Below are 27,955 nucleotides of genomic sequence, written 5' to 3'. Positions count from 1 at the left end.
GCACGCCCATCGCTCAGCCAAGATGGATTCCAGTGAGAAGGATTCTGGGAGGTTGCTAAGATATATGGACTGGCATCTCTTCTCTCCTTTTGACCTTTCCCAAATTCTTGCGGTTGGTGGTAGCTTGTTAGTTCTGCATTCCTTACCAGAACCTCCTGTTGTAAGATAACTCATTGCAAGTGGTTACTATCGTGTCTGGCCAGGGTGGGCAGTTATGGTCAGAGGTTCCCCCAACAACAGGACTGGGCCCTTCAACTGTGGAATCTGGTGTTAATTTTGGTTAGTGGTAGAATTGAGTTGTAAGACACCCAGTTGGAATTGGAGAGCTGGTGAAGTGGTTTCGGAAAACACACCACGTGTTTGCTGTTGGGGTTTAAACAAAACAAAACAAAACTCTCAACCTCACAACTCTTTCTGAGGTCCCTCTCTCCCTCAACTTAGGTCAAGCAGAAAGGCTAGAGGAGACTCAAGTTAGCAATTTCCCCTGTTGCCAAAAAAACCTTGGCTCTCTGTGCACTGATGCTGAACAGGAATATGGAGACAGAGTTTTTGGAGGAAAAGAAAGATAGCTTTTAATTCTTTGCCAGGCAAAGGGGAAAACACAGCAGGCTAGCGCCTCAAGAACTGTGCCCTCACTTCCCGAGGAATCAGAGGAGATCTTATAGGTGGGGCTCGAAGTCCGGGGGTGTATGATAAGGATCGAAGTCATGAAGGTCTTGCATTTTTCTTCTTCTTGCATTATTTCAAAACAGTCACATCTGGCGTCAGGCGGCCCGACCCGGTAACTGGGCCTGTTTGTCTCTGGCTTATTGGCCTGTGACCTTCTTTCTGAAATGCAAAAAGCGACAAGGGGTGACTTGTTACAAGGGAGTGCAGGGAGCTTAAACACCAGGTGCAGGATGTAATTTACATCACACAGAGTTAGGGGGTGATAGGTGCAGGATGTAATTCACATAGTGTCAGGTAGTGATAGGTTAGCTTTGTGAAGGATGAATCTAGTTACAGACACTACAGATTAGTAACAGTTAAAATATAGCTAGGAGTGATTAACTCTTTCAGGCCTGTTGGTTTCTTCTCTAGGCTGATCACTGTTCCCTTTACTTTCCTTGTTCTCAGGAGAGGAAAAACTCCATTTCTATTTTTGCTGCAACAAATTCCCCACTGCCAGTTCATTCCCTCCATATCAGTGGAGGAAGGGAAACGGGCATCATTCTTGTCTGGCTGAGGACAAAACTTCAGTTTTGCTCCACTTGACAAACACCAGCTGTCTGGCCCAGGGGCCCATCTATCTCCTAGTTCACCCTCCCACCATGTCAGTTAGGCACTGGTAAAACAGAATCTTTTGAGGACAGGCATTGTTAAGAGCAGAATATTGTGGGCATATTTCAAAATTTCTATTTTACTGTCTCTCCAATTTTGGAGACAGCAGTCGGCCCTGTGATTAATGGTTTGATAGATCCGAGTCGTTAATTTTAAGTTTGTTTGCTTTTTTCTGGTGAGGATTATAGGAATGTCCCCTTCTAAGCTCTTTACATGCCAGATGAGAATCTAGAAGTCTGACTCCATTTTTTAATGTTTGACTGCTGACAACTTTTAAAGCCTCATCCTTCCTTCTCCTGGTGCCCCACATCTGTACAAGATGACAAGAAGCCCTGGGTGCTTACTTCTTTGGTGCTGGTAAGAGATTAAATCCTTGGTAGCCCCTGCCTTTGTGTGCAAAATCTCACACTAGCCCACCTCCTAATCTCAATTAAAACAAACAAACAAACAAACAAAAAACCTCAGGCCAAAATTTGCAGCAACATGGATGGACCTAGAGATTCTCATACTGAGTGAAGTAAGTCAGACAGAGAAAGACAAATATATTATATCGCTTATATGTGGAATCTAAAAAAATGGCACAAATGAACTTATTTATAAAATAGAAATAGAGTCACAGATGTGAAAAACAAACACAGTTACTGGGGGGAAAGGGGGGTGGGGAAGGTTAAATTGGGAGATTGGGATTGACATATACACACTAACATATATAAAATAGGGGGACTTCCCTGGTGGTCCAGTGGTGAAGACTCTCCACTTCCAATGCAGGAGGCACAGGTTCAATCCCTGGTCTGGGAACTAAGATCCCATGTGCTGTGTGGTGCGGCCAAAAAATTTTTTTAAATTAAATAAAATAGATAACTAATAGGGACCTACTATATAGCACAGGGAACCCTACTCAGGACTCTGTAATGACCTATATGGGAAAAGAATCTAAAAAAGAGTGGATATATATTTATGTATAATTGATTCACTTTGCTGTACAGCAGAAACTAACACACATTGTAAATCAACTATATTCCAATAAAAATTTAAAAAACAAAAAACAAAAAACTCAGGCCAGGCTCCTTTCCTTGTTCTGTCAAGGCACTTCCCACCTACTTAAGAGGCCTTCCCTGCCCTCCCCAGACACTTCCATTATGGAAGTAATAAACTCTTTCATACGTTCTTGGCAGTAATGTGTTGTCAATCAAACCTAGGGTAGGGACCCACCTAACACAGTAGGTTACCATAACAGTTATAGAAGGGGTAAGGTATTGTCAACTGAAAAAAAATATTCACAGCCTGAAAATTGAGAGTTGTGTTTTCTTCAGTGGACATACTGAGGACTTCAAGTCCGGGAGGCAGCATTTCAAGTAACCCTGAGAAAACTGCTCTGAGGAGGCGAGGCGGGGAGCTAGGATATATAGGAGTTTTGCAACAAGGGGCAGGTAGTAGGAACAAAAGATTACTGTTAATAAAAGAAAACTAGGTACAGTAAGTCCCGTACATAAGAATGAGTTCTGATTCTGAGAGCACGTTTATCAGTCCAACTTGTTTGTAAGTCCAACAAAGTTAGTCTAGGTATCCAACTAACACAATCGGCTATAATAGTACTGTACTGTAATAGGTTTATAATACTTTTCACACAAATAATACATAAAAAAACAAAGAATAAATAAAACATTTTTAATCTTACAGTACAGTACCTTGAAAAGAACAGTAGTACAGTACAACAGCTGGCATACAGGGGCTGGCATCGAGTGAACAGGCAAAAAGAGTTACTGACTGGAGGAGGGAGAGGAGGTGGGAGATGGTAGAGCTGAAGGATCGTCAGCAATAGGAGGTGGAGAGCAAGCTGCAGTTTCACTCACACCTAACGTTGATGGAACGCTCATTTGCATCTTTGAAAGTTCGAAACTTGAAGGGTCGTTTGCAGGGACTTACTGTATCTCAAGTTAAGGAATTTAGCGCTTTTCTATATATGGGAAGATGCGAGAGTCTGGGCTCACTGAAATCATTCCTTTTTTTTTTTTAACATCTTTATTGGAGTATAATTGCTTTACAATGGTGTGTTAGTTTCTGCTTTATAACAAAGTGAATCAGTTATACATATACATATGTTCCCATATCTCTTCCCTCTTGCATCTCCCTCCCTCCCACCCTCCCTATCCCACCCCTCTAGGTGGTCACAAAGCACCGAGCTGATCTCCCTGTGCTATGCAGTTGCTTCCCACTAGCTATCTATTTTACGCTTGGTAGTGTATATGTGTCCATGCCACTCTCTCACTTTATCACAGCTTACCCTTCCCCCTCCCCATATCCTCAAGTCCATTCTCTAGTAGGTCTGTGTCTTTATTCCCGTCTTGCCACTAGGTTCTTCATGACCTCTTTTTTTTTTTTCCCTTAGATTCCATATATATGTGTTAGCATACTGTATTTGTTTTTCTCTTTCTGACTTACTTCACTCTGTATGACAGACTCTAACTCCATCCACCTCACTACAAATACCTCCATTTCGTTTCTTTTTATGGCTGAGTAATATTCCATTGTATATATGTGCCACATCTTCTTTATCCATTCATCCGATGATGGACACTTAGATTTCTTCCATGTCCTGGCTATTGTAAATAGAGCTGCAATGAACATTTTGGTACATGACACTTTTTGAATTATGGTTTTCTCAGAGTATATGCCCAGTAGTGGGATTGCTGGGTCGTATGGTATTTCTATTTTTAGTTTTTTAAGGAACCTCCGTACTGTTCTCCATAGTGGCTGTATCAATATACATTCCCACCAACAGTGCAAGAGTGTTCCCTTCTCTCCACACCCTCTCCAGCATTTACTGTTTCTAGATTTTTTGATGATAGCCATTCTGACTGGTGTGAGATGATATCTCATTGTAGTTTTTTAATTTTTAATTTTTTAACATATTTATTGGAGTATAATTGCTTTACAATGGTGTGTTAGTTTCTGCTTTATAACAAAGTGAATCAGTTATACATATACATATGTTCCCATATCTCTTCCCTCTTGCATCTCCCTCCCTCCCACCCTCCCTATCCCACCCCTCTAGGTGGTCACAAAGCACAGAGCTGATCTCCCTGTGCTATGCGGTTGCTTCCCACTGGCTATCTACTTTACGGTTGGTAGTGTATATATGTCCATGCCACTCTCTCACTTTGTCACATCTTACCCTTCCCCCTCCCCATATCCTCAAGTCCATTCTCTAGTAGGTCTGTGTCTTTATTCCCGTCTTGCCACTAGGTTCTTCATGACCTTTTTTTTTTTCCTTAGATTCCATATATACGTGTTAGCATACTGTTTTTGTTTTTCTCTTTCTGACTTACTTCACTCTGTATGACAGACTCTAACTCCATCCACCTCACTACAAATAACTCCAATTCGTTTCTTTTTATGGCTGAGTAATATTCCATTGTATATATGTGCCACATCTTTATCCATTCATCCGATGATGGACACTTAGATTGCTTCCATGTCCTGTCTATTGTAAATAGAGCTGCAATGAACATTTTGGTACATGACTCTTTTTGAATTATGGTTTTCTCAAGGTGTATGCCCAGTAGTGGGATTGCTGGGTCATATGGTATTTCTATTTTTAGTTTTTTAAGGAACCTCCGTACTGTTCTCCATAGTGGCTGTATCAATATACATTCCCACCAACAGTGCAAGAGTGTTCCCTTCTCTCCACACCCTCTCCAGCATTTATTGTTTCTAGATTTTTTGATGATGGCCATTCTGACTGGTGTGAGATGATATCTCATTGTAGTTTTGAGTTGCATTTCTCTAATGATTAATGATGTTGAGCATTCTTTCATGTGTTTGTCGGCAATCTGTATATCTTCTTTGGAGAAATGTCTATTTAGGTCTTCTGCCCATTTTTGGATTGGGTTGTTTGTTTTTTTGTTATTGAGCTGCATGAGCTGCTTGTAAATCTTGCAGATTAATCCTTTGTCAGTTGCTTCATTTGCAAATATTTTCTCCCATTCTGAGGGTTGTCTTTTTGTCTTGTTTATGGTTTCCTTTGCTGTGCAAAAGCTTTTAAGTTTCATTAGGTCCCATTTGTTTATTTTTGTTTTTATTTCCATTTCTCTAGGAGCTGGGTCAAAAAGGATGTTGCTGTGATTTATGTCATAGAGTGTTCTGCCTCTGTTTTCCTCTAAGAGTTTGATAGTGTCTGGCCTTACATTTAGGTCTTTAATCCATTTTGAGTTTATTTTTGTGTATGGTGTTAGGGAGTGTTCTAATTTCATACTTTTACATGTACCTGTCCAGTTTTCCCAGCACCACTTATTGAAGAGGCTGTCTTTTCTCCACCGTATATGCTTGCCGCCTTTATCAAAGATAAGGTGACCATATGTGCGTGGGTTTATCTCTGGGCTTTCTTTCCTGTTCCATTGATCTATATTTCTGTTTTTGTGCCAGTACCATACTGTCTTGATTACTGTAGCTTTGTAGTATAGTCTGAAGTCAGAGAGTCTGATTCCTCCAGCTCTGTTTTTTCCCCTCATGACTGCTTTGGCTATTTGGGGTCTTTTGTGTCTCCATACAAATTTTAAGATTTTTTGTTCTAATTCTGTAAGAAATGCCGTTGGTAATTTGATAGGGACTGCCTTGAATCTGTAGATTGCTTTGGGTAGTAGAGTCATTTTCACAATGTTGATTCTTCCAATCCAAGAACATGGTATATCTCTCCATCTATTTGTATCATCTTTAATTTCTTTCATCAGTGTCTTATAATTTTCTGCTTACAGGTCTTCTGTCTCCTTAGGTAGGTTTATTCCTAGATATTTTATTCTTTTTGTTGCAATGGTAAATGGGATTGTTTTCTTAATTTCACTTTCAGATTTTTCATCATTAGTGTACAGGAATGCAAGAGATTTCTCTGCATTAATTTTGTATCCTGCTACTTTACCAAATTCATTGATTAGCTCTAGTAGTTTTCTGGTAGCATCTTTAGGATTCGCTATGTATAGTATCATGTCATCTACAAACAATGACAGCTTTCCTTCTTCTTTTCTGATTTGGATTCCTTTTATTTCTTTTTCTTCTCTGATTGCTGTGGCTAAAACTTCCAAAAGTATATTGAATAATGGTGGTGTGAGTGGGCAACCTTGTCTTGTTCATGATCTTAATGGAAATGGTTTCAGTTTTTCACCATTGAGGACGATGTTGGCTGTGGGTTTGTCATATAGGGCCTTTATTATGTTGAGGAAAGTTCCCTCTATGCCTACTTTCTGCAGGGCTTTTATGATAAATGGTGTTGAATTTTGTCGAAAGCTTTCTCTGCATCAATTGAGATGATCATATGGTTTTTCTCCTTCAGTTTGTTAATATGGTGTATCACGTTGATTGATTTGCGTGTATTGAAGAATCCTTGCATTCCTGGAATAAACCCCACTTGATCATGGTGTATGATCCTTTTAATGTGCTGTTGGATTCTGTTTGCTAGTATTTTGTTGAGGATTTTTGCATCTATGTTCATCAGTGATATTGGCCTGTAGTTTTCTTTCTTTGTGACATCTTTGTCTGGTTTTGGTATCAGGGTGATGGTGGCCTCGTAGAATGAGTTGGGGAGTGTTCCTCCCTCTGCAATATTTTGGAAGAGTTTGAGAAGGATAGGTGTTAGCTCTTCTCTAAATGTTTGTTAGAATTCACCTGTGAAGCCATCTGGTCCTGGGCTTTTGTTTGTTGGAAGATTTTTAATCAGTTTCAATTTCAGTGCTTGTGATTGGTCTGTTCATATTTTGTATTTCTTCCTGGTTCAGTCTCGGCAGGTTGTGCATTTCTAAGAATCTGTCCATTTCTTCCAGGTTGTCCATTTTATTGGCATAGAGTTGCTTGTGGTAAACTCTCATGATCGTTTGTATTTCTGCAGTGTCAATTGTTACTTCTCCTTTTTCATTTCTAATTCTATTGATTTGAGTCTTCTCCCTTTTTTTCTTGATGAGTCTGGCTAATGGTTTATCAATTTTGTTTATCTTCTCAAAGAACCAGCTTTTAGTTTTATTGATCTTTGCTATCGTTTCCTTCATTTCTTTTTCATTTATTTCTGATCTGATCTTTATGATTTCTTTCCTTCTACTAACTTTGGGATTTTTTTGTTCTTCTTTCTCTAATTGCTTTAGGTGCAAGGTTAGGTTGTTTATTTGAGATATTTCTTGTTTCTTAAGGTAGGATTGTATTGCTATAAACTTCCCTCTTAGAACTGCTTTTGCTGCATCCCATAGGTTTTGGGACGTCGTGTCTCCATTGTCATTTGTTTCTAGGTATTTTTTGATTTCCCCTTTGGTTTCTTCTGTGATCACTTCGTTATTAAGTAGTGTATTGTTTAGCCTCCATGTGTTTGTATTTTTTACCGATCTTTTCCTGTAATTGATATCTAGTCTCATAGCGCTGTGGTCGGAAAATATACTTGAATATGATTTCAATATTCTTAAATTTACCAAGGCTTGATTTGTGACCCAAGATAAGATCTATCCTGGAGAATGTTCCATGAGCACTTGAGAAAAATGTGTATTCTGTTGTTTTTGGGTGGAATGTCCTATAAATATCAATTAAGTTCATCTTGTTTAATGTATCATTTAAAGCTTGAGTTCCCTTATTTATTTTCATTTTGGATGATCTGTCCATTGGTGAAAGTGGGGTGTTAAGGTCCCCTACTATGATTGTGTTACTGTCAATTGCCCCTTTTATGGCTGTTAGTATTTGCCTTATGTATTGAGGTGCTCCTATGTTGGGTGCATAAATATTAACAATTGTTAAATTTTCTTCTCGGATCAATCCCTTGATCATTATGTAGTGTCCTTGTTTGTCTCCTGTAACAGTCTTTATTTTAAAGTCTATTTTGTCTGATATGAGAATTGCTACTCCAACTTTCTTTTGATTTCCACTTGCATGGAATATCTTTTTCCATCCCCTCACTTGCAGTCTGTATGTGTCCCTAGGTCTGAAGTGGGTCTCTTGTAGACAGCATATATATGGGTGTTGTTTCTGTATCCATTCAGCCAGTCTGTGTCTTTTGGTGGGAGCATTTAATCCATTTACATTTAAGGTAATTATCGATATGTATGTTCCTATTCCCATTTTCTTAAATGTTTTGGGTTTGTTATTGTAGGTGTTTTCCTTCTCTTGTGTTTCTTGCCTAGAGAAGTTCTTTTAGCATTTGTTGTAAAGCTGGTTTGGTGGTGCTGAACTCTCTCAGCTTTTGCTTGTCTGTAAGGGTTTTAATTTCTCCATCAAATCTGAATGAGATCCTTGCTGGGTAGAGTAATCTTGGTTGTAGGTTTTTCTCCTTCATCACTTTAAATATGTCCTGCCCTTCTGGCTTGCAGAGTTTCTGCTGAAAGAGCAGCTGTTAACCTTATGGAGATTCCCTGGTGTGTTATTTGTTGTTTTTCCCTTGCTGCTTTTAATATGTTTTCTTTATATTTAATTTTTGATAGTTTGATTAATATGTGTCTTGGCATGTTTCTCCTTGGATTTATCCTGTATGGGACTCTCTGTGCTTCCTGGACTTGATGAACTATTTCCTTTCCCATATTAGGGAAGTTTTCAACTATAATCTCTTCAAATATTTTCTCAGTCCCTTTCTTTTTCTCTTCTTCTTCTGGGACCCCTATAATTCGAATGTTGGTGCGTTTAATGTTGTCCCAGAGGTCTCTGAGACTGTCCTCAGTTCTTTTCATTCTTTTTTCTTTATTCTGCTCTGCAGTAGTTATTTCCACTATTTTATCTTCCAGGTCACTTATCCATTCTTCTGCCTCAGTTATTCTGCTATTGATCCCTTGTAGAGTATTTTAAATTTCATTTATTGTGTTGTTCATCGTTGTTTGATTCCTCTTTAGTTCTTCTAGGTCCTTGTTAAATGTTTCTTGCATTTTGTCTATTCTATTTCCAAGATTTTGGATCATCTTTACTATCATTATTCTGAATTCTTTTTCAGGTAGACTGCCTATTTCCTCTTCATTTGTTAGGTCTGTTGTGTTTTTACCTTGCTCCTTCATCTTCTGTGTGTTTTTCTGTCTTCTCATTTTGCTTATCTTACTGTGTTTGGGGTCTCCTTTTTGCAGGCTGCAGGTTCGTAGTTCCTGTTGTTTTTGGTGTCTGTCCCTAGTGGCTAAGGTTGGTTCAGTGGGTTGTGTAGGCTTCCTGGTGGAGGGGACTAGTGCCTGTGTTCTGGTGGATGGGGCTGGGTCTTGTCTTTCTGGTGGGCAGGTCCACGTCTGGTGGTGTGTTTTGGGGTGTCTGTGGCCTTATTATGATTTTAGGCAGCCTCTCTGCTAATGGATGGGGCTATGTTCCTGTCTTGCTAGTTGTTTGGCATAGAGCCCCCAAAACAGCGGCTCCTTTAACCCTGTCCTGTGTGAGTGAAGAACGGACGCCCTCAGGCGACCTACACGCAGAGGTGGGACCACATCCAAAGCTGAACCCCGGGAGCTGTGCGAGCAAAGAAGAGAAAGGGAAATTTCTCCCAGTAGCCTCAGAAGCAGCAGATTAAAGTTTCACAATCAACTTGATGTACCCTGCATCTGTGGAATACCTGAATAGGCAACAAATCATCCCAAATTGCGGAGGTGGACTTTGGGAGCAAGATATATTATTTTTTCCCCTTTTCCTCTTTTTGTGAGTGTGTACGTGTATGCTTCTGTGTGAGATTTTGTCTGTATATCTTTGCTTTCACCATTTGTCCTAGGGTTCTGTCCGTCCGTTTTTTGTTTTGTTTTGTTTTGTTTTTTACTTAAAAAGTTTTTTTCTTAATAATTATTTTTTATTTTAATAACTTTATTTTATTTTATCTTACTTTATTTTATTTTATCCTCTTTCTTTCTTTCTATTTTTTCTCCCTTTTATTCTGAGTCATGTGAATGAAAGGCTCTTGATGCTCCAGCCAGGCATCAGAGCTGTGCCTCTGAGGTGGGACAGCCAACTTCAGGACACTGGTCCACAAGAGACCTCCCAGCTCCACGTAATACCAAACGGTGAAAATCTCCCAGAGATCTCTATCTCAACACCAAGACCCAGCTTCTCTTAGCGACCAGCAAGCTACAGTGCTGGACACATTATGCCAAACAACTTGAAATCATTCCTTTGATATGCACCTCAGCTGTTTGGGGCCAGTATCCTGTGTTTTCACATCCTGAGTTTCCTCCGGGCTCACCAGCTCTCTGTTGCGATGCTGCAATTGCTGATGATTGTGACATCCTTTACTTACTGATATGGCAGGCAATATTTTATTTCTCAGTATCTTTATCAATACACTTTGCTTAATTGTTCTATTGATAAATACTCCAGATTTTTACGTATCCATGCATGCCACCCTTTATTTTTAAAAGGTACATATGATGATGAATTTATGTAATCCATTTTTTCTAAATATTAGGTTGGCCAGAATGTTTGTTTGGGTTTTTCCATAAGGTGGAAAAACCCAAACGAACTTTTTGACTAACCCAATAGATACATGGCTTGTTACTATGGATGAAAAATGCTGCCTGCCATATCAATAAACAAAGGATGTGCAGCCATCAAGTCATCAGCCATCAAGCCATCCCCAACTGTGCACCCTGAGGGGATTCAGGGTGGAAAAAAGGATACTGGCCCTAGATAGTTAAGGTGCATATCAAAGGAATGTTTTCAGTGAGCCCAGATTCTCGCATCTTCCCACGTGTAGAAAAGCGCTAAATTCATTAACTTGAGATATCTGGTTTTCTTTAATTAACAGTAATCTTTTGATGTTCCACTACCTGGTTTTTATCTCAAAACTCCTGTATATCCTGGCTTCTCCCTCACCTCTTTGGAGCAGTCCCTCAGAGCTACCTGAGAGACAGCCTCCCAAGCTTGAGTCCTCAGAAAGTCCGCCAAATAAAACATAATTCTCAACTTTTATATTGGGCACTTTTTTCAGTTGATATTACTAATTTTTGCTGCCAAAACCATGAATGAAAACTCAGATTGCCACCTTACAGGGCAAACAAACATATACAAATTATGTTATTTTCCAAACTGAATTTCTTCTTCTTCTTTTTTTTTTTAATCAGTCACCAATTTTATACACATCACTGTGTACATGTCAATCCCAATCACCCAATTCAGCACACCACCATCCCCACCCCACCGCAGTTTTCCCCCCTTGGTGTCCACACGTTTGTTCTCTACATCTGTGTCTCAACTTCTGCCCTGCAAACCGGTTCATCTGTATCATTTTTCTAGGTTTCACATACATGCATTAATATACGATATTTGTTTTTCTCTTTCTGACTTACTTCACTCTGTATGACAGTCTCTAGATCCATCCACGTCTCAACAAATGACTCAATTTTGTTCCTTTTTATGGCTGAGTAATATTCCACTGTATATATGTACCACAACTTCTTTATCCATTCGTCTGTCGATGGGCATTTAGGTTGCTTCCATGACCTGGCTATTGTAAATAGTGCTGCAATGAACATTCGGGTGCATGTGTCTTTTTGAATTACGGTTTTCTCTGGGTATATGCCCAGTAGTGGGATTGCTGGGTCATATGGTAATTCTATTTTTAGTTTTTTAAGGAACCTCCATATTGTTCTCCATAGTGGCTGTATCAATTTACATTCCCACCAACAGTGCAAGAGGGTTCCCTTTTCTCCACACCTTCTCCAGCATTTGTTGTTTGGTGATTTTCTGAGGATGCCCATTCTAACTGCTGTGAGGTGAAACCTCATTGTAGTTTTGATTTGCATTTCTCTAATAATTAGTGATGTTGAGCATGTTTTCATGTGCTTCTTGGCCATCTATATGTTTTCTTTGGAAAAATGTCTATTTAGGTCTTCTGCCCATTTTTGGATTGGGTTGTTTGTTTCTTTAATATTGAGCTGAATGAGCTGTTTCTATATTTTGGAGATTAATCCTTTGTCCGTTGATTTGTTTGCAAATATATTCTCCCATTCTGAGGGTTGTCTTTTGGTCTTGTTTATGGTTTCCTTTGCTGTGCAAAAGCTTTGAAGTTTCATTAGGTCCCATTTGTTTATTTTTGTTTTTATTTCCATTTCTCTAGGAGGTGGATCAAAAAAGATCTTGCTGTGATTTATGTCAAAGAGTGTTCTTCCTATGTTTTCCTCTAAGAGTTTTATAGTGTCCAGTCTTACATTTAGGTCTCTAATCCATTTTGAGTTTATTTTTGTGTATGGTGTTAGGGAGTATTCTAATTTCATTCTTTTCCATGTAGCTGTCCAGTTTTCCCAGCACCACTTATTGAAGAGACTGTCTTTTCTCCATTGTATATCTTTGCCTCCTTTGTCATAGATTAGTTGACCATAGGTGCATGGGTTTATCTCTGGGCTTTCTATCTTGTTCCATTGATCTATGTTTCTGTTTTTGTGCCAGTACTATATTGTCTTGATTACTGTAGCTTTGTAGTATAGTCTGAAGTCAGGGAGTCTGATTCCTCCAGCTCCGTTTTTTTCCCTCAAGACTGCTGTGGCTATTCGGGGTCTTTTGTGTCTCCATACAGATTTTAAGATGATTTGTTCTAGTTCTGTAAAAAATGCCATTGGTAATTTGATAGGGATTGCACTGAATCTGTAGATTGCTTTGGGTAGTACAGTCATTTTCACAATGTTGATTCTTCCAATCCAAGAACATGGTATATCTCTCCATCTGTTGGTATCATCTTTAATTTCTTTCATCAGTGTCTTATAGTTTTCTGCATACAGGTCTTTTGTCTCCCTAGGTAGGTTTATTCCTAGGTATTTTATTCTTTTTGTTGCATTGGTAAATGGGAGTGTTTCCATAATTTCTCTTTCAGATTTTTCATCATTAGTGTACAGGAATGCAAGAGATTTCTGTGCATTAATTTTGTATCCTGCAACTTTACCAAATTCATTGATTAGCTCTAGTAGTTTTCTGGTGGCATTTTTAGGATTCTCTGTGTATAGTATCATGTCATCTGCAAACAGTGACAGTTTTACTTCTTCTTTTCCAATTTGTATTCCTTTTATTTCTTTTTCTTTTCTGATTGCCGTGGCTAGGACTTCCAAAACTATGTTGAATAATAGTGGTGAGAGTGGACATCCTTGTCTCATTCCCGATCTTAGAGGAAATGCTTTCAGTTTTTCACTGTTGAGAATGATGTTTGCTGTGGGTTTGTCGTATATGGCCTTTATTATGTTGAGGTAGGTTCCCTCTATGCCCACTTTCTGGAGAGTTTTTATCATAAATGGGTGTTGAATTTTGGGAGAATTGGAAGAATTGAATTTTCTGCATCTATTGAGATGATCATATGGTTTTTATTCTTCAATTTGTTAATATGGTGTATCACATTGACTGATTTGCATATATTGAAGAATCCTTGCATCCCTGGGATAAATCCTACTTGATCGTGGTGTATGATCGTTTTAATGTGTTGTTGGATTCTGTTTGCTAGTATTTTGTTGAGGATGTTTGCATCTGTATTCATGAGTGATATTGGTCTGGAATTTTCTCTTTTTGTAGTATCTTTGTCTGGTTTTGGTATCAGGGTGATGGTGGCCTCATAGAATGAGTTTGGGAGTGTTCCTTCCTCTGCAATTTTTTTGAAGAGTTTGAGAAGGATGGGTGTTAGCTCTTCTCTAAATGTTTGATAGAATTCACCTGTGAAGCCATCTGGTCCTGGACTTTTGTTTGTTGGAAGATTTTTAATCACAGTTTCAATTTCATTACTTGTGATTGGTCTGTTCATATTTTCTATTTCTACCTGGTTCAGTCTTGGAAGGTTATACCTTCTCTAAGAATTTGTCCGTTTCTTCCAGGTTGTCCATTTTATTGGCATAGAGTTGCTTGTAGTAGTCTCTTAGGATGCTTTGTATTTCTGCGGTGTCTGTTGTAACTTCTCCTTTTTCATTTCTAATTTTATTGATTTGAGTCCTCTCCCTCTTTTTCTTGATGAGTCTGGCTAATGGCTTATCAATTTTGTTTATCTTCTCAAAGAACCAGCTTTTAGTTTTATTGATCTTTGCTCTTGTTTCCTTTGTTTCTTTTTCATTTATTTCTGCTCTGATCTTTATGATTTCTTTCCTTCTGCTAACTTTGGGTTTTGTTTGTTCTTCTTCTCTAGTTCCTTTAGGTGTAAGGTTAGATTGTTTACTTGAGATTTTTCTTGTTTCTTTAGGTAGGCTCGTAGAGCTATAAACGTCCCTCTTAGAACTGCTTTTGCTGCATCCCATAGGTTTTGGCCCGTCGTGTTTTCATTGTCATTCCTCCCTAGGTATTTTTTGATTTCCTCTTTGATTTCTTCAGTGATCTCTTGGTTATTTAGTAACGTATTGTTTAGCGTCCATGTGTTTGTGTTTTTTACATTTTTTTCCCTGTAATTGATTTCTAATCTCATAGCGTTGTGGTCAGAAAAGATGCTTGATATGATTTCAATTTTCTTAAATTTACTGAGGCTTGATTTGTGACCCAAGATGTGATCTATCCTGGAGAATGTTCCGTGCACACTTGAGAAGAAAGTGTAATCTGCTGTTTTTGGATGGAATGTCCTATAAATATCAATTAAATCTATCTGGTCTATTGTGTCATTTAAAGCTTCTGTTTCCTTATTTTTTTCATTTTGGATGATCTGTCCATTGGTGTAAGTGAGGTGTTAAAGTCCCCCAGTATTATTGTGTTACTGTCAATTTCCTCTTTTATAGCTGTTAGCAGTTGCCTTATGTATTGAGGTGCTCCTATGTTGGGTGCATATATATTTATAATTGTTATATCTTCTTGGATTGATCCCTTGATCATTATGTAGTGTCCTTCCTTGTCTCTTGTAACATTCTTTATTTTAAAGTCTATTGTGTCTGATATGAGTATAGCTACTCCAGCTTTCTTTTGATTTCCTTTTGCATGGAATATCTTTTTCCATCCCCTCACTTTCAGTCTGTGTGTGTTCCTAGGTCTGAAGTGGGTCTCTTGTAGACAGCATATATATGGGTCTTGTTTTTGTATCCATTCAGCAAGCCTGTGTCTCTTTGTTGGAGCATTTAATCCTTTCACGTTTAAGGTAATTATTGATATGTATGTTCCTATGACCATTTTCTTAATTGTTTTGGGTTTGTTTTTGTAGGTCCTTTTCTTCTCTTGTGTTTCCCACTTAGAGAAGTTCCTTTAGCATTTGTTGTAGAGCTGGTTTGGTGGTGCTGAATTCTCTTAGCTTTTGCTTGTCTGTAAAGCTTTTGATTTCTCCATCAAATCTAAATGAGATCCTTGCCGGGTAGAGTAATCTTGGTTGTAGGTTCTTCCCTTTCATCACTTTAAGTATATCATGCCACTCCCTTCTGGCTTGCAGAGTTTCTGCTGAGAAATCAGCTGTTAACCTTATGGGAGTTCCCTTGTATGTTATTTGTCATTTTTCCCTTGCTGCTTTCAATAATTTTTCTTTGTCTTTAATTTTTGCCACTTTGATTACTATGTGTCTCGGCGTGTTTCTCCTTGGGTTTATTCTGTATGGGACTCTCTGCGCTTCCTGGACTTGGGTGGCTATTTCCTTTCCCATGTTAGGGAAGTTTTCGACTATAATCTGTTCAAATATTTTCTCTGGTCCTTTCTCTCTCTCTTCTCCTTCTGGGACCCCTATAATGCGAATGTTGTTGCGTTTAATGCTGTCCCAGAGGTCTTTTAGGCTGTCTTCTTTTCATTCTTTTTTCTTTATTCTGTTCCGCAGCAGTGAATTCCACCATTCTGTCTTCCAGGTCACTTATCCGTTCTTCTGCCTCAGTTATTCTGCTATTGATTCCTTCTAGTGTAGTTTTCATTTCAGTTATTGTATTGGTCATCTCTGTTTGTTTGTTCTTTAATTCTTCTAGGTCTTTGTTAATCATTTCTTGCATCTTCTCAATCTTTGCCTCCATTCTTATTCCGAGGTCCTGGATCATCTTCACTATCATTATTCTGAATTCTTTTTCTGGAAGGTTGCCTATCTCCACTTCATTTAGTTGTTTTTCTGGGGTTTTTTCTTGTTCCTTCATCTGGTACATAGCCCTCTGCCTTTTCATCTTGTCTATCTTTCTGTAACTGTGGTTTTTGTTCCACAGGCTGCAGGATTGTAGTTTTTCTTGCTTCTGCTGTCTGCCCTTTGGTGGTTGAGGCTATCTAAGAGGCTTGATGGGTATTTTGTTTTTTAATAGTAGCCATCCTAATGGGTGTGAGGTGATATGTCTCACTGTGATTTTGATTTTCATTTCTCTAATGATTAGTGATGGTGAGCATCTTTTCATGTGCTTGCTGGCCATTTGTAAATCTTCTTTGGAGAAATGTCTATTTAAACCCTTTGCCCATTTCTGAACCAAGCTGTTTTTTGCTGTTGTTGTAGGAGTTTTTTACACATTTATATTTTGGATAATAACCCTTTATCCGATACATGATTTACAAATGCTTTCTCCCATTCTGTAGGTTGGCTTTTCACTCTATTGATTGCGTCTTTCGATGTGCAGAAGCTTTTAATTTTGATGTAGTCCAATTTATCTGTCCTTACTTTTGCTGCTTTTGCTTTTGGTGTCATATCTACATTTCGTTCTTTTTTTTTATCATTTCTATCTCTTTAAGAATACTCTCTATCTATGCAATGAGTCACTGCTCCCACACCTTCCTTTAATTCTTTAAGAATGGTTTATTTTAGTTTTTGAACTAAGAAAATAAAATAATAGCTTCTTTGAAGTCTTTGTCTGCTAAGTTCAGTAACTGGGCCCCTCCAAAAGCAGTCTCTACTGCCCAGTTTCTCTAACATGTCCCATAATTTTCTGTTGAAAAATGGACATTTTAGATAATATATTGTAGCAACTCTGGTTACTGGTTACTCCCTCCCCACCAGAGGTTTGTTGTTGTTATTTGGTTGTTTGTTTACTTGGCTGGACTAATTCTGTGGAAGTCTACTTTCCCTACAGGGTACAGCTGTTGATGTCCCTGCTCAGATAGTTCTCCCTTTTATATACTTCAGTCTGGCTTGCTAGGGATCACCCTTGGGACAGCATAAGACACTTACTGGTCAAAGGTTGTGCTTAAGTCCCCTTAGCTAGTTAGATTTTCACCCTCTACCATGACGTTTGGGGCTTAGAGACTACTTTCACAGTTCAGAGAGCAAGGGGTGGAGGGAAGGTCTGAATATAAAGGAGCTGCACAAGAGTTGGAATTATTATGTATCCTGGCTGTGCTGGTGGCCATAAAAACCTGAGGATGTGTAAAACCTCATACCACTGTACACCAGAAAAAGTGAATTTTACTGTACGTAAATTTTTAAGTGACTGGATTTGCCTCTTAAGAAAAGATACCTCTACACCTGTACTGCTCTTACACAGCTGGATCCAATTTGATCACTTGGGTTCTTAAAAGTTCAGTACTTAATATTTAATAAGGGGACAGAAAACAAAATCTTTCTTATTATACTACTGCCTACTGGGGGTCATTTCTTCTCAGAACACAATACAAACTAAACTTAAAAAACCATATCCTTCTAATGCTTAATAGTTAGTATGATAAGGTCAAGTTTTTATACCTGACCAAAGAAGTCTCTTCTGGATTAGGCGTCGTCATTTTTCTTCAAGTAAAAATTCTGGATTTCCTTGTTACTGACAAGGCCACAGAGCCTGAAGACACTATGACTTAAAGATCAAGGAAAAATCAAACGAATGGAAACAAAAGTAGAGATGGCAAGAATCAGGCCTGACAGACGAGGCGTGAGGCTGGACGCACTGCCTGCCGGGTCCCCAGGGATCCTCAAGTCTGCACAGCAGGCTGGGGCACAGAGTGACGGAACAACTCAGCGAGTCTCTCTTCCCGCTCCAGCCGCCACTTTAATTTCAGGTCAAGTTGAAAGCAATCCCTCTGTTTTTTTTTTTTTTTAAACCTTTATGATAGTAGATGAGCTCATTTATAACTCCCAATCACCTCGCTACGTTGAGTACATCTGTACCCTCTCATTTTTGCTTTTAATCTTCAGAGTAAAGGCAAAAACAAAACAAAAAGGGAATGAACAAACAAAAAAACAAAAAGGAAGGAAATAAACTCAGTCCAAATTTTTAAGCCAAGATTCATTCTCCTCTTGCTCTTACAAAAGCCACCCTTTCCCTCGACAGCCACCAGTTTCCTGCCTTTTCTAAGGTAGCTTATAGTTTCACGAAATACTTTTATCTGCTTTATCCCTTTTTTTTTTTTTTAATAAATTTATTTATTTATTTTTGGCTGTGTTGGATCTTCGTTGCTACGCGCGGGCTTTCTCTAGCTGTGGCGAGCAGGGGCTACTCTTCGTTGCGGTGCGCGGGCTTCTTATTGCGGTGGCTTCTCTTGTTGCAGAGCACGGGCTCTAGGCACACGGGCTTCAGTAGTTGTGGTGCACAGGCTTAGCTGCTCCGCAGCATGTGGGATCTTCCCAGACCAGGGCTCGAACCTGTGTTCCCTGCATTGGCAGATGGATTTTTAACCACTGCGCCTCCAGGGAAGTCCCTGCTTTATCCCTTTTAAAAAGATGCTCTCTTTCTTCCTTCGTGCCACTCAACTGGCAAAGCCTTCTATCATTCAAACTGTGACCACCTGCTTATTCATCCTGATACACATCTGTGCTCTCACTGTGTGCGGATAGCTCTGTGTCTCACTGAAGTTGGAACCGCTTGGTGGCAAGGATGTGCGGAAGTGGCCTCCACAGTCCTCACTGGGAACAGGGTTCCATCCACTGAATATCTGACTATCTGGGTTAAACGGTTCACCCACTGCTCTTTTCCCCTCCCCTGCCCAGAGAAAATGAAGATAAACCCATGGGGGATGTGTCTTTACTTCCTCGGGGAGGCAAGAGTGTGGAGAAGGATTACAAGATTATTCCTACTGTATAAGTGCAGGAGAAAGAGACAAAGATGATGAAGAAAGGAAAGAGAGGATGAGGAGAAGAACGCTCCTTGTAAGGATGAAAACAGTAGGAAGGAAACTTGAAAAACCAGCTTTCTCAGTTCTCAGGATTCCAGGAAACACTCCTGATGAGTAACAAAGGTTCTGAACCAAAGACTAGGTCGAAACATGGTTGTACAGGATCCTAGATTCCTTCTGGTTTCTCAAGGCTCTTTGGCTTTAAATTAAGCTTAAGGTATCAGTCCTGTTGAAAGTGGATTCAACTGAATCTCAGTCCAGACCTCCGTCTTCAAGTGAACCTGGGGATGGATCCACTCATTTGGGCCGAGGCTTAGGAACAGACGAAATGAGAGACCCTTTACATAACCATCAAAAGGACTTACCCTCTCGACTCACCATACAAAGCGGGGAGAAAGGGAGGTCTCCTGCTTCTGCTCAAGACTTTCTTAAATCAACGGCCACCCGTACCAAAGCAGCTCCCCAAAACAGCCTTCTGATTAAGGCCACAAGGACATCCTGGCAGCGTGTGGCAGAAGTAACTGAGACAGCCGGTGCTCTCCTACAGGGCCATCACTCACCTCAGTAAACGCTGCTGAGATACACGCAGATACCACAGAGCTAAGTACTGTGGAAACACTACCCGAGGCCCCCAGCACATGGTTCCACCACCCACTACTCTGGATATACGATCCAGAAGGATGGCCCCTGACAAAACTTAAGTGGGTAATCGTAACACTAGGCATACCATTTTAATGACTCTTTAAAATATGCTGGATTCCCCAGCTCCCTGTCTTCGCTCTCCACAAAACACTGAACCTGAGACCCTGGCCAATTTGACATTCACGTGAGAGTTCACGGAACCTCCAGAGCACCCAGTAGTGACGGCAGACCCCTGTTGAATGCCCTTCACACTGCAGAATTAACAGGATCAACCTTCACTGGTAATTGCTACACATCAGCCTATGTGGGCCTCTTCCCAAGAAACAAGATCTCAAGTCTCTGCCTTACAGTTTTCCATTGTAAAAATAATACGCGTGCATATAAAATTTTTGGTAAATATGGAAAAGGAGAAAGTAAGGCAAGGAACAATGCTCCTAGCCCACCACTGCAAAATGACCATTGTTTTTGTGTACATTTTGGTGCTCTAGTTTTATCCACAGGGGTAGGCGTTAATTATGTAAGCCACTGGGAGGCCACTGGTGAATTAAATAAAATATAGAAGTCAAAATTAAAATGAGTTACAGGGCTTCCCTGGTGGCGCAGTGGTTAAGAATCCTCCTGCCAATGCAGGGGACACGGGTTCGATCCCTGGTCCGGGAAGATCCCACATGCCGCGGAGCACCTAAGCCCGTGCGCCACAACTACTGAGCCCGTGCTCTAGAGCCCGCAAGCCACAAGTACTGAGCCCACGTGCCACAACTACTGAAGCCCGTGTGCCTAGAGCCCGTGCTCCGCAACGAGAAGCCACCGCAATAAGAAGCCCGTGCACCGCAACGAAGAGTAGCCCCCGCTCGCTGCAACTGGAGAAAGCCCGCGCACAGCAACAGAGACCCAACGCAGCCAAAAATAAATAAATAAATAAATTTATTAAAAGGAAATTAATGACAATAGTTCCTTTTTGAAAAGAAAGTTTTTCATTATTACATAAGTAATATATGCTCGTTGAAGAAAAAAAGTCTAAAATACAGGTAACCAAAAAGCCAGGGGAAAATCATGCATGAGCTCATTTCCTACAGATAACTATTGTTTATATTTGGTGCACTGCATTCTTTTTTTATGTACATATAAATGCCTTCCTTTTAAAACAGGAATTAAAGCCATTAGCCCATTTAAAAATGCCTTCCATTCAAAAAATGAGGTGATACACGTTTTCTGTAACCTGCTAGTTTTACTCCATGTACATCCAACATCATCATTTGAAATGGCTGCAGTGTGTTGCATTATATGGCAACACCATAAATTATTTAACCTATACCTTACTTGGTTGTCTCTGGGGATCTTTTATTGAATTATTAGGTGAGTCATTCTTGTGTAGTCTAATAACCAGCTAAGGAGGTTTTTTTTCCTCTCCTTTCAAACACATTAAAATTTTTGACTCAACAACTACCATGAGACAAAGTTAATCCCAAACCATTTAACCATTCTCATTTTTAAAAAACTTTTTAAAATTAATTAATTAATTAATCTTTGGCTGCGCTGGGTCTTTGTTACTGCGCACGGGCTTTCTCTAGTTGTGGCGAGCGGGGGCTACTCTTCGTTGCGGTGCACGGGCTTCTCATTGCGGTGGCTTCCCTTGTTGCTGAGCACAGGCTCTAGGTGCACGGGCTTCAGTAGTTGTGGCACGTGGGTTCAGTAGTTGTGGCATGCAGGCTCAGTAGTTGTGGCGCACGGGCTTAGTTGCTCCGCGGCATGTGGGATCTTCCCGGACCATCGCTCGAACCCGTGTCCCCTGCATTGGCAGGCAGACTCTTAAACCACTGGACCACCAGGGAAGTCCCACCACTCTCATTTTTAATGACACATCTGTGGACTAGATATGACTGATTTTAGAAACAAAATTACTTTTGCCAGGGCGAAATACCGAAGAAGACGATTTTGTCATTTCTCTTTGTACAGAAATGAAAATAGCCTTTTGCCTGCTACCATGAAGAACCAAATCAAGCAGCCATTTGGATTTCCTCTACTGGATATATAGTTATTGAGAGTTCAGGGGTTTTAAAGATAGTATTTTCTATTCAGAGACTGATCCAGGGCGCTAGAAGTCAGTCGTCTCTGCTCTCTGAATCACTAAGACAAACCTGTCTTCTCTGTGTGCAACCACCACAGGGACCAGGTCTCACATACTCTGTGCGTGGACACAGATGCAGAACGTGACAGTACACGCAGCCTCATGTCTGAGAAGTCAGTTTTTTCCAACATAACGAGGTCTGAAGACTCAGTGACAGCCTTGGAATACTCACCTGCCCCCTTCACCCTCTGTCTCCCATGACAAGGCAAACGAGTCTATGCCAGACTGCCCTCACTTGAAGGAATGTTGAATACTCTGCAAATGTGTGATAAAGAACAGCTATAAAAGCTAAGGAGGCCACTATCCCCGTTCCCAGCGCTGAGCTCTGAGGGCCTCAGAGCCGGGCCAAGGCGGGACGTGGCCTCTCTGGGGACAACAGTGCGATCCTGGTGCGACACTTTCTAGGCAGCACTGGCAAAACATGTCCTCAGAGAACCCTTTCTTCACTCTGATCACAGGAAGCTCTGATTGTCCTAAACGCTATACAAAGTGTAACACACACACTCTCCGTAGTTTGTTTTCAACCCCAGACAACTCCTTCAAGCAAAAGTACAAAGGAAAAATACACAAAAGGGCAAAGACAACTAAATTAAGATGCATTTTTATTATGTGCAAAATGGGGGGCTGCGGGGGGAGGAGAGGTACTCAGGAGTAAGTACCTGGACTGGGGAGGGTCAGAACTGCCAGCTGTCCGATTCGAGATCATTACTTACACGGGCAAGGGCGGAGCACCTGTGGCCTTGGACGGTGCAACGGAATAATTCACTAGGTATTTGTGTTAAGTGCCCACTAGGTGTCCCGTTGGTTGTTTGCTGCGGAGACAAAACAACAGGATAAACAGGTCCCTATCCTCCGGCTCTAAGGAAGACCCACTACCACAATATATTTAGGTCCCCCTGTCCCCAGCTTCCAGGTGGCAGGTGGAACTCCCCGTGCAGGCACGAGGGATGGCATCCTGCAGGTGGAAGGGACAGAGTTGGGAAGATGGGGTGGCATCACACTGCCCCTGTCCCCACGCTTCTTCTGAAATGGGGAAGAGCCCCCCTGAAATGGGGACTGTCACAGCAGCCTGCGGCACAGAGGGGTCACGGGCCAACATCAAGGGGCTCCCTATTTTCCCAGCTGCCCAAACCTGCCCTCAGGTGGCTGCTGAGAAGTCACACGGGGAGCAGACAGTCTATTTAATGACACTGTGATAGAGCAAAAGCAGGAGATATAACACGATATGACTTCTATCACAATATCTCATCTGCTCCCCATCTGAAATGGGCACTGTCTTAACTACTGAGTTCGGAAAAGTAATTGCAAAATTCTCCTGGGTAATTATTAGTCTTCTCTCAGTGACAGAGGAAATCCAGAGCAAAGTTAGGGCTAGAGGGGGCTGTGACAGGTCACTTAACTCCTGACTTCAGACAGAATATTGAAGACACTGCAAACAAATATAAACCCATTTTTAGATGACTTCAGGAAAAACGTTTATATTTTCCAGTACCCCAATTCCCCATTTTGTAATACTCTTCTTTGTACCTCATCTAGTGTTCCTCCAGCTTCATCCGAATCACTTGGGGGGTGAGCTAAAACACGATTGCTGGGTCCCACCTGCACAGTTTCTGAATCCACAGGTCTTGGGTGGGGCCTGAGAATGTGCATTTCTCACAAGCTCCCAGGTGGTACTGATGCTGAGGGTACTAGGACCACACATTGAGGACCACGGTTCTAACCTAACCCTTACTGGACCGAACCCTTACATCCTCAGTAGAACTGGATACTAGTTGGCCATCATCCCCTGGTCCAGAGGCACACAGATACTGGAATAACAATTCAAGCGTCCCCTGGTCATTTTTTTCCCTTCAGCCTAAATAATAGACATTCCCTAACATCTTACTATAGGCATCATTTTTCAACCCTTTAATCATTTTTGAAGTTCTCTGTTGGGATCTCTCCAAGTCCCTTTTAGTTGTGGAGCCGTGAACTAGACCCAGAACCTTAGTCAGAGATGGGATGAGGTTGACTATAAAGGGAAAATGACTCACAGATTCATACCACATCCTCCGTTTATTACTCTCCAATACCCGAGCTTGCCTTGTTAGCTGCCTCTGATTCCTGTCCTTCTGACACCGTTCCGGGCTGCAGTAATGCTGAGCTGACCTTCGAAACGCCTTTCTTCAGAGAAGCTCAGAGCACTTCTCTAACTAATACAACTGTTGACTCGACATTCCCAACCAGATTGGGGATGAAGTAACTTGTTCAATCGTGTATCAGTTTAAGAGGGAGAGAAAATCGGGAACCCAAATTCAGGTTTCTATCCAGACATCACTCTGTGGAGAAAGATGCTCCTTACTTTTATGCGGTATCAAGTTTCCTCCTTTATAGGCTAATAAACCGTCCCTTTCCAGGTGCAGATGAAACTCCTGATCTCCTTCCCTGTGTGGGGAATCGTCCCAGAGACCTGGGGCTGTGGATCGGGGCCTGGGGGCCATCCCCCTCTTACCTCCATCACTTCCCCAGCTGCTGGAAGAGACAGGGAAGCAGGGCCCCGTGGCACTGCCGGCTGCCCGAATCCTACAAGGCGGAAGCCCAGATGGACAGAAAGCAGCCCACGGGTGACCCCCGACCCTCCCCATTTGTCTTCCTTTCCTTCCTTCTATTCCTTGCTCTGCAGGTTTACTCAGTGTGCAAGTCGCGGCCCAGGCTCTGTCCCGCCTAATTTGAGCACGTGGGCTCTTTGAGAGTAGGAACTATGCTTTCTTTGTGCATTGTATGGCTCTGGGGGTGCTTAATACATGCTAAATAGTAACAGCCGTCCCAGCATTTCCAGAAGCAATCGGCATTCCTGCCAAGGACCAGATCCTATTACCATACACTTGTGCCCAAGACAGGCAGCGCTGAAGACACCCCTCTGCTCACTGCTCCTTTCATCCGGAACTCAATGTGTCAAATCCTATTCCTGCAAGAGTTCCTTCTGAAAGAGAACATTCTAGAAGTGTGATCACTGAGCACATGCATTAGGCTCCCAACCAAAAGGCAACCTGTTAGATAATGTAAGTCTGGCCGCACAGTTGCCTATTAAAAACCGCATGTGGATGAAGGGGAGCCAGAGAAAAGGTTCCTCTCCACTTCCCTGAAGACCCCGCCAAGCTTCAGAGCAGACGGCTCTTGTCTAGGAATGACGTCACAGTAAAAGAAATCTACCGCCATCAGGAGTCACTCTGTCAGAGCCTCTGGGGCTGTAACTATTTTAGGAGGGAGAGGACTAGGACAGGAGGGCAGGCTGCCAGGGAGAGCAGCTTCAACAGCGCTGGAGGACACACCTGCCCCAAGTTAAGTGCAGGAGGGCTACGGGAGGCTCAGGCGTGCCCGGCACGCGGCCGAAACCACGGGTCCCGGGCTCCTTCCACAGGCCACAAAGCTGCCCACGTTTCTCAGCATCTGGATCCCCTGTTGGTGACTCTAGGTTGAGCTCATTGTGATTGGTCACGGCCAAGATCACAAGTAGTCAAAAGAGCCTCTTCCCAGGAGGGCACCGAGACCACTGTCCCTTTACCAGGCACCCGGGGTGAACAGCAGGAGGAGAATCGCGGCTCCAGCAAACAGGAGAAATTCCCACCCTGACACTGACATCACCTCCTGGCCTAGGTCACTCTCTCAAAGCGCATAAATCACAAAAACAAACACTCGGAAAGTGTCTACAAGCATTTTAGTAACGCCTCCTAAAAGAACATATGCTTCCTTGTAGTAAAAACACCTTTGGAAACTTCTTTCTGTTAAATTAAAAACATGGATAAATCTTAAACAGCTTTTCTTTTTTGCAGGACCAAACGACAATTGAGCGGATGAGTAATAGCTTGAAAAGGATCTAATACCCAACCACAGTATACCTCTAAAAACACTCCACTGAGACTCTGATGGTGCCTTATTAACAGTCAAAAGTAAGAACAGTTATTCTCTTTGGATAAAAGTATATATTCTGAAGAACATCCTGGAACAAAGTCCCTTTAACTGCTGAAGATGACATTACAGACTTTTCTGTTATAATTACAATGAATCCGGATGGCAAATTTCTCTTCTACTCAATAAAAAGACTTAAGTTTAAAAAAAAAAAAAGTTTATTTCTAAAAACAGCCCAAGAACACACTCAGTTCTATTTTCCCCATCTTACATTCTTTTCCTACTAAATGTACCACTGAAACATTTCCTTTCATTGTTGGCACCTTGGCTTGTTCGGATTTAAAATCAGACAATACATAGTAACAAGGAAGTCTTTAGATACAGCTTTCCAAATGGAAAATGGCATCTGAGGGCAACCCTTCCTCCGGGCCCACAGATGATGGAGCCCTAACGCCTGGGAGCAGCTGCTACCCCCTGTTAGAACTGTTTCATTAAAATCAACATTCCCAGGGGGGAGATAATCTACGTATTAATTGATAAAGAAATTCCTGCCAGGTTCTGTGTTATAAGCAAGTTGTTTGGCATGAAGTCCGAGTCTTCTGAATTAAAACACACTTCAAACTAAGCAAGGTGATTCAGACTTAATTGAAAATATTCTACATTAAAATCTTTAGTTTTCTTCAGTCCAAATTTAAGTTGGCGACTTGTTACATTAAGAGCAGTTAAGATTAGGGAATTCTTCCAGAAGACAATTTCAATTACTTTCCAAAAGCTTCCTCCTAAATTCATTTTATTTTTTAAGGGCTTCTCTTTAGGAGTATATGGATTTAAGCACCAAATCCTCCTTTGACAAAAACTGTCCATCTACACATTTTACAAAATTACATTTGACACTCCCATTATTTCTGCACATAAACTTGTAGCTCACAGTAAGTGTAACAGGAATCCACTTTCAACATTTTTTTTTTCCCCTCTAAGAGTTAGGTTACCATTGAAAATGAAGCTCAATGACACACCATTCCATTAATCAAATATTTGAGGAGATAAAGTATGTAACAATCCACAGATTGCTTTTGCAAAGATAAAAATAGTAAGACTCACATACTTTCTCTTGGGAAAATGGAGTAAGGCAGGTTTCTTGTATTAGGATACATTTAAGGAAAGCCCTTTCGCCACCATTCTTAGAAGCCTCTAAAGTGCCCACCCCAGAGCTCCCAGTTTTCCCAAGAGATAAAAAATTACTATGATAGCAACATTAGGAAGATTTAAGGAGAAAAGAACAAAGAGAAATCTGAAAGATTCACCCAGTACTCACAAGTGCTTCCAAAGGAAATCCGGGCTGCAATTCTTCAAAGACTGCTCTCTGGGGATCACCAACAACCTGAGTCTAAAATAGACGCCTCTCACATGGGGCGGAGAAGTCACATTTCAGCTTGCTAACTTCTACTTGGGTAAACAGGTTTACAACTCATAGAACAAACCCTGGCTAAAATTAACTGCACCGGCGCAGCGGGCAGGAACTCGCTGATCTGCATCATGCGTGCGGGGATTTCTTCGCTGGGACAACATTGGTGTCCTCTTAATGGGAGATCTGGCCAAGGGGCGTGCCCTGGGGAACAATACGGATCATCATGATTATGCTAATTATTGAATTCTGTCCCATGGTGCTATCTCCTTTTACGCTGTTTTCCTGTTTTCGCAAGTACTGACAGAGGGAGAGAGAGTAAGCTCTTTTTCACAGCAGGCGTTCACTTGATTTTTAAGCACTTTCAAATCAGACAAAACTTTGGCAACAAGGTGGCAGTGCTGTATGCTCTTCACAAGGAAAAACCAAGTCAAGGGATATTCTGTCAGATTATTTACACAGCGTGATTAGACGTGGTACTACGTGAAATTAAACAGGCATCAAAGACGCGTACCAGTAAGTCTACCAACAAAGAGCCGTAAATGAAAGCTCTTTTCTTGATATATAATGAACGAATTTCGTTTGCTTTCTGGCTTTGTCTTCTGCACCTCCCAAGGAGTCGCTATGAGGATACAGGTTCACTAATAAATTACAGCTGAGAACAAATATCTCAAATATTTGCAAAAGGCATCGTCCTTAGCAAGAAGCATGTTGAAGTGTATTTA

At 41.1% G+C, this 27,955-nt stretch overlaps 1 long non-coding RNA gene across 1 annotated transcript; it reads right to left on the bottom strand.

The window, feature by feature from the left end:
- Positions 1–558: 558 nt before the first annotated feature.
- On the bottom strand, positions 559–27,391 carry LOC132362754 (uncharacterized). The gene is made up of 3 exons (XR_009502475.1): positions 27,141–27,391; positions 22,651–22,749; positions 559–828 (listed from the first exon to the last, which is right to left on the bottom strand). It is a non-coding gene; the product is annotated as an uncharacterized LOC132362754 (long non-coding RNA).
- Positions 27,392–27,955: the final 564 nt, after the last annotated feature.

The sequence above is a fragment of the Balaenoptera ricei genome, chromosome 3 (assembly GCF_028023285.1).
Source record: "Balaenoptera ricei isolate mBalRic1 chromosome 3, mBalRic1.hap2, whole genome shotgun sequence".
Lineage (NCBI taxonomy): Eukaryota > Metazoa > Chordata > Mammalia > Artiodactyla > Balaenopteridae > Balaenoptera > Balaenoptera ricei.
The sequence above is the reverse complement of the archived record's forward strand: the minus strand, read 5'-3'. Positions and strand labels throughout refer to the sequence as shown.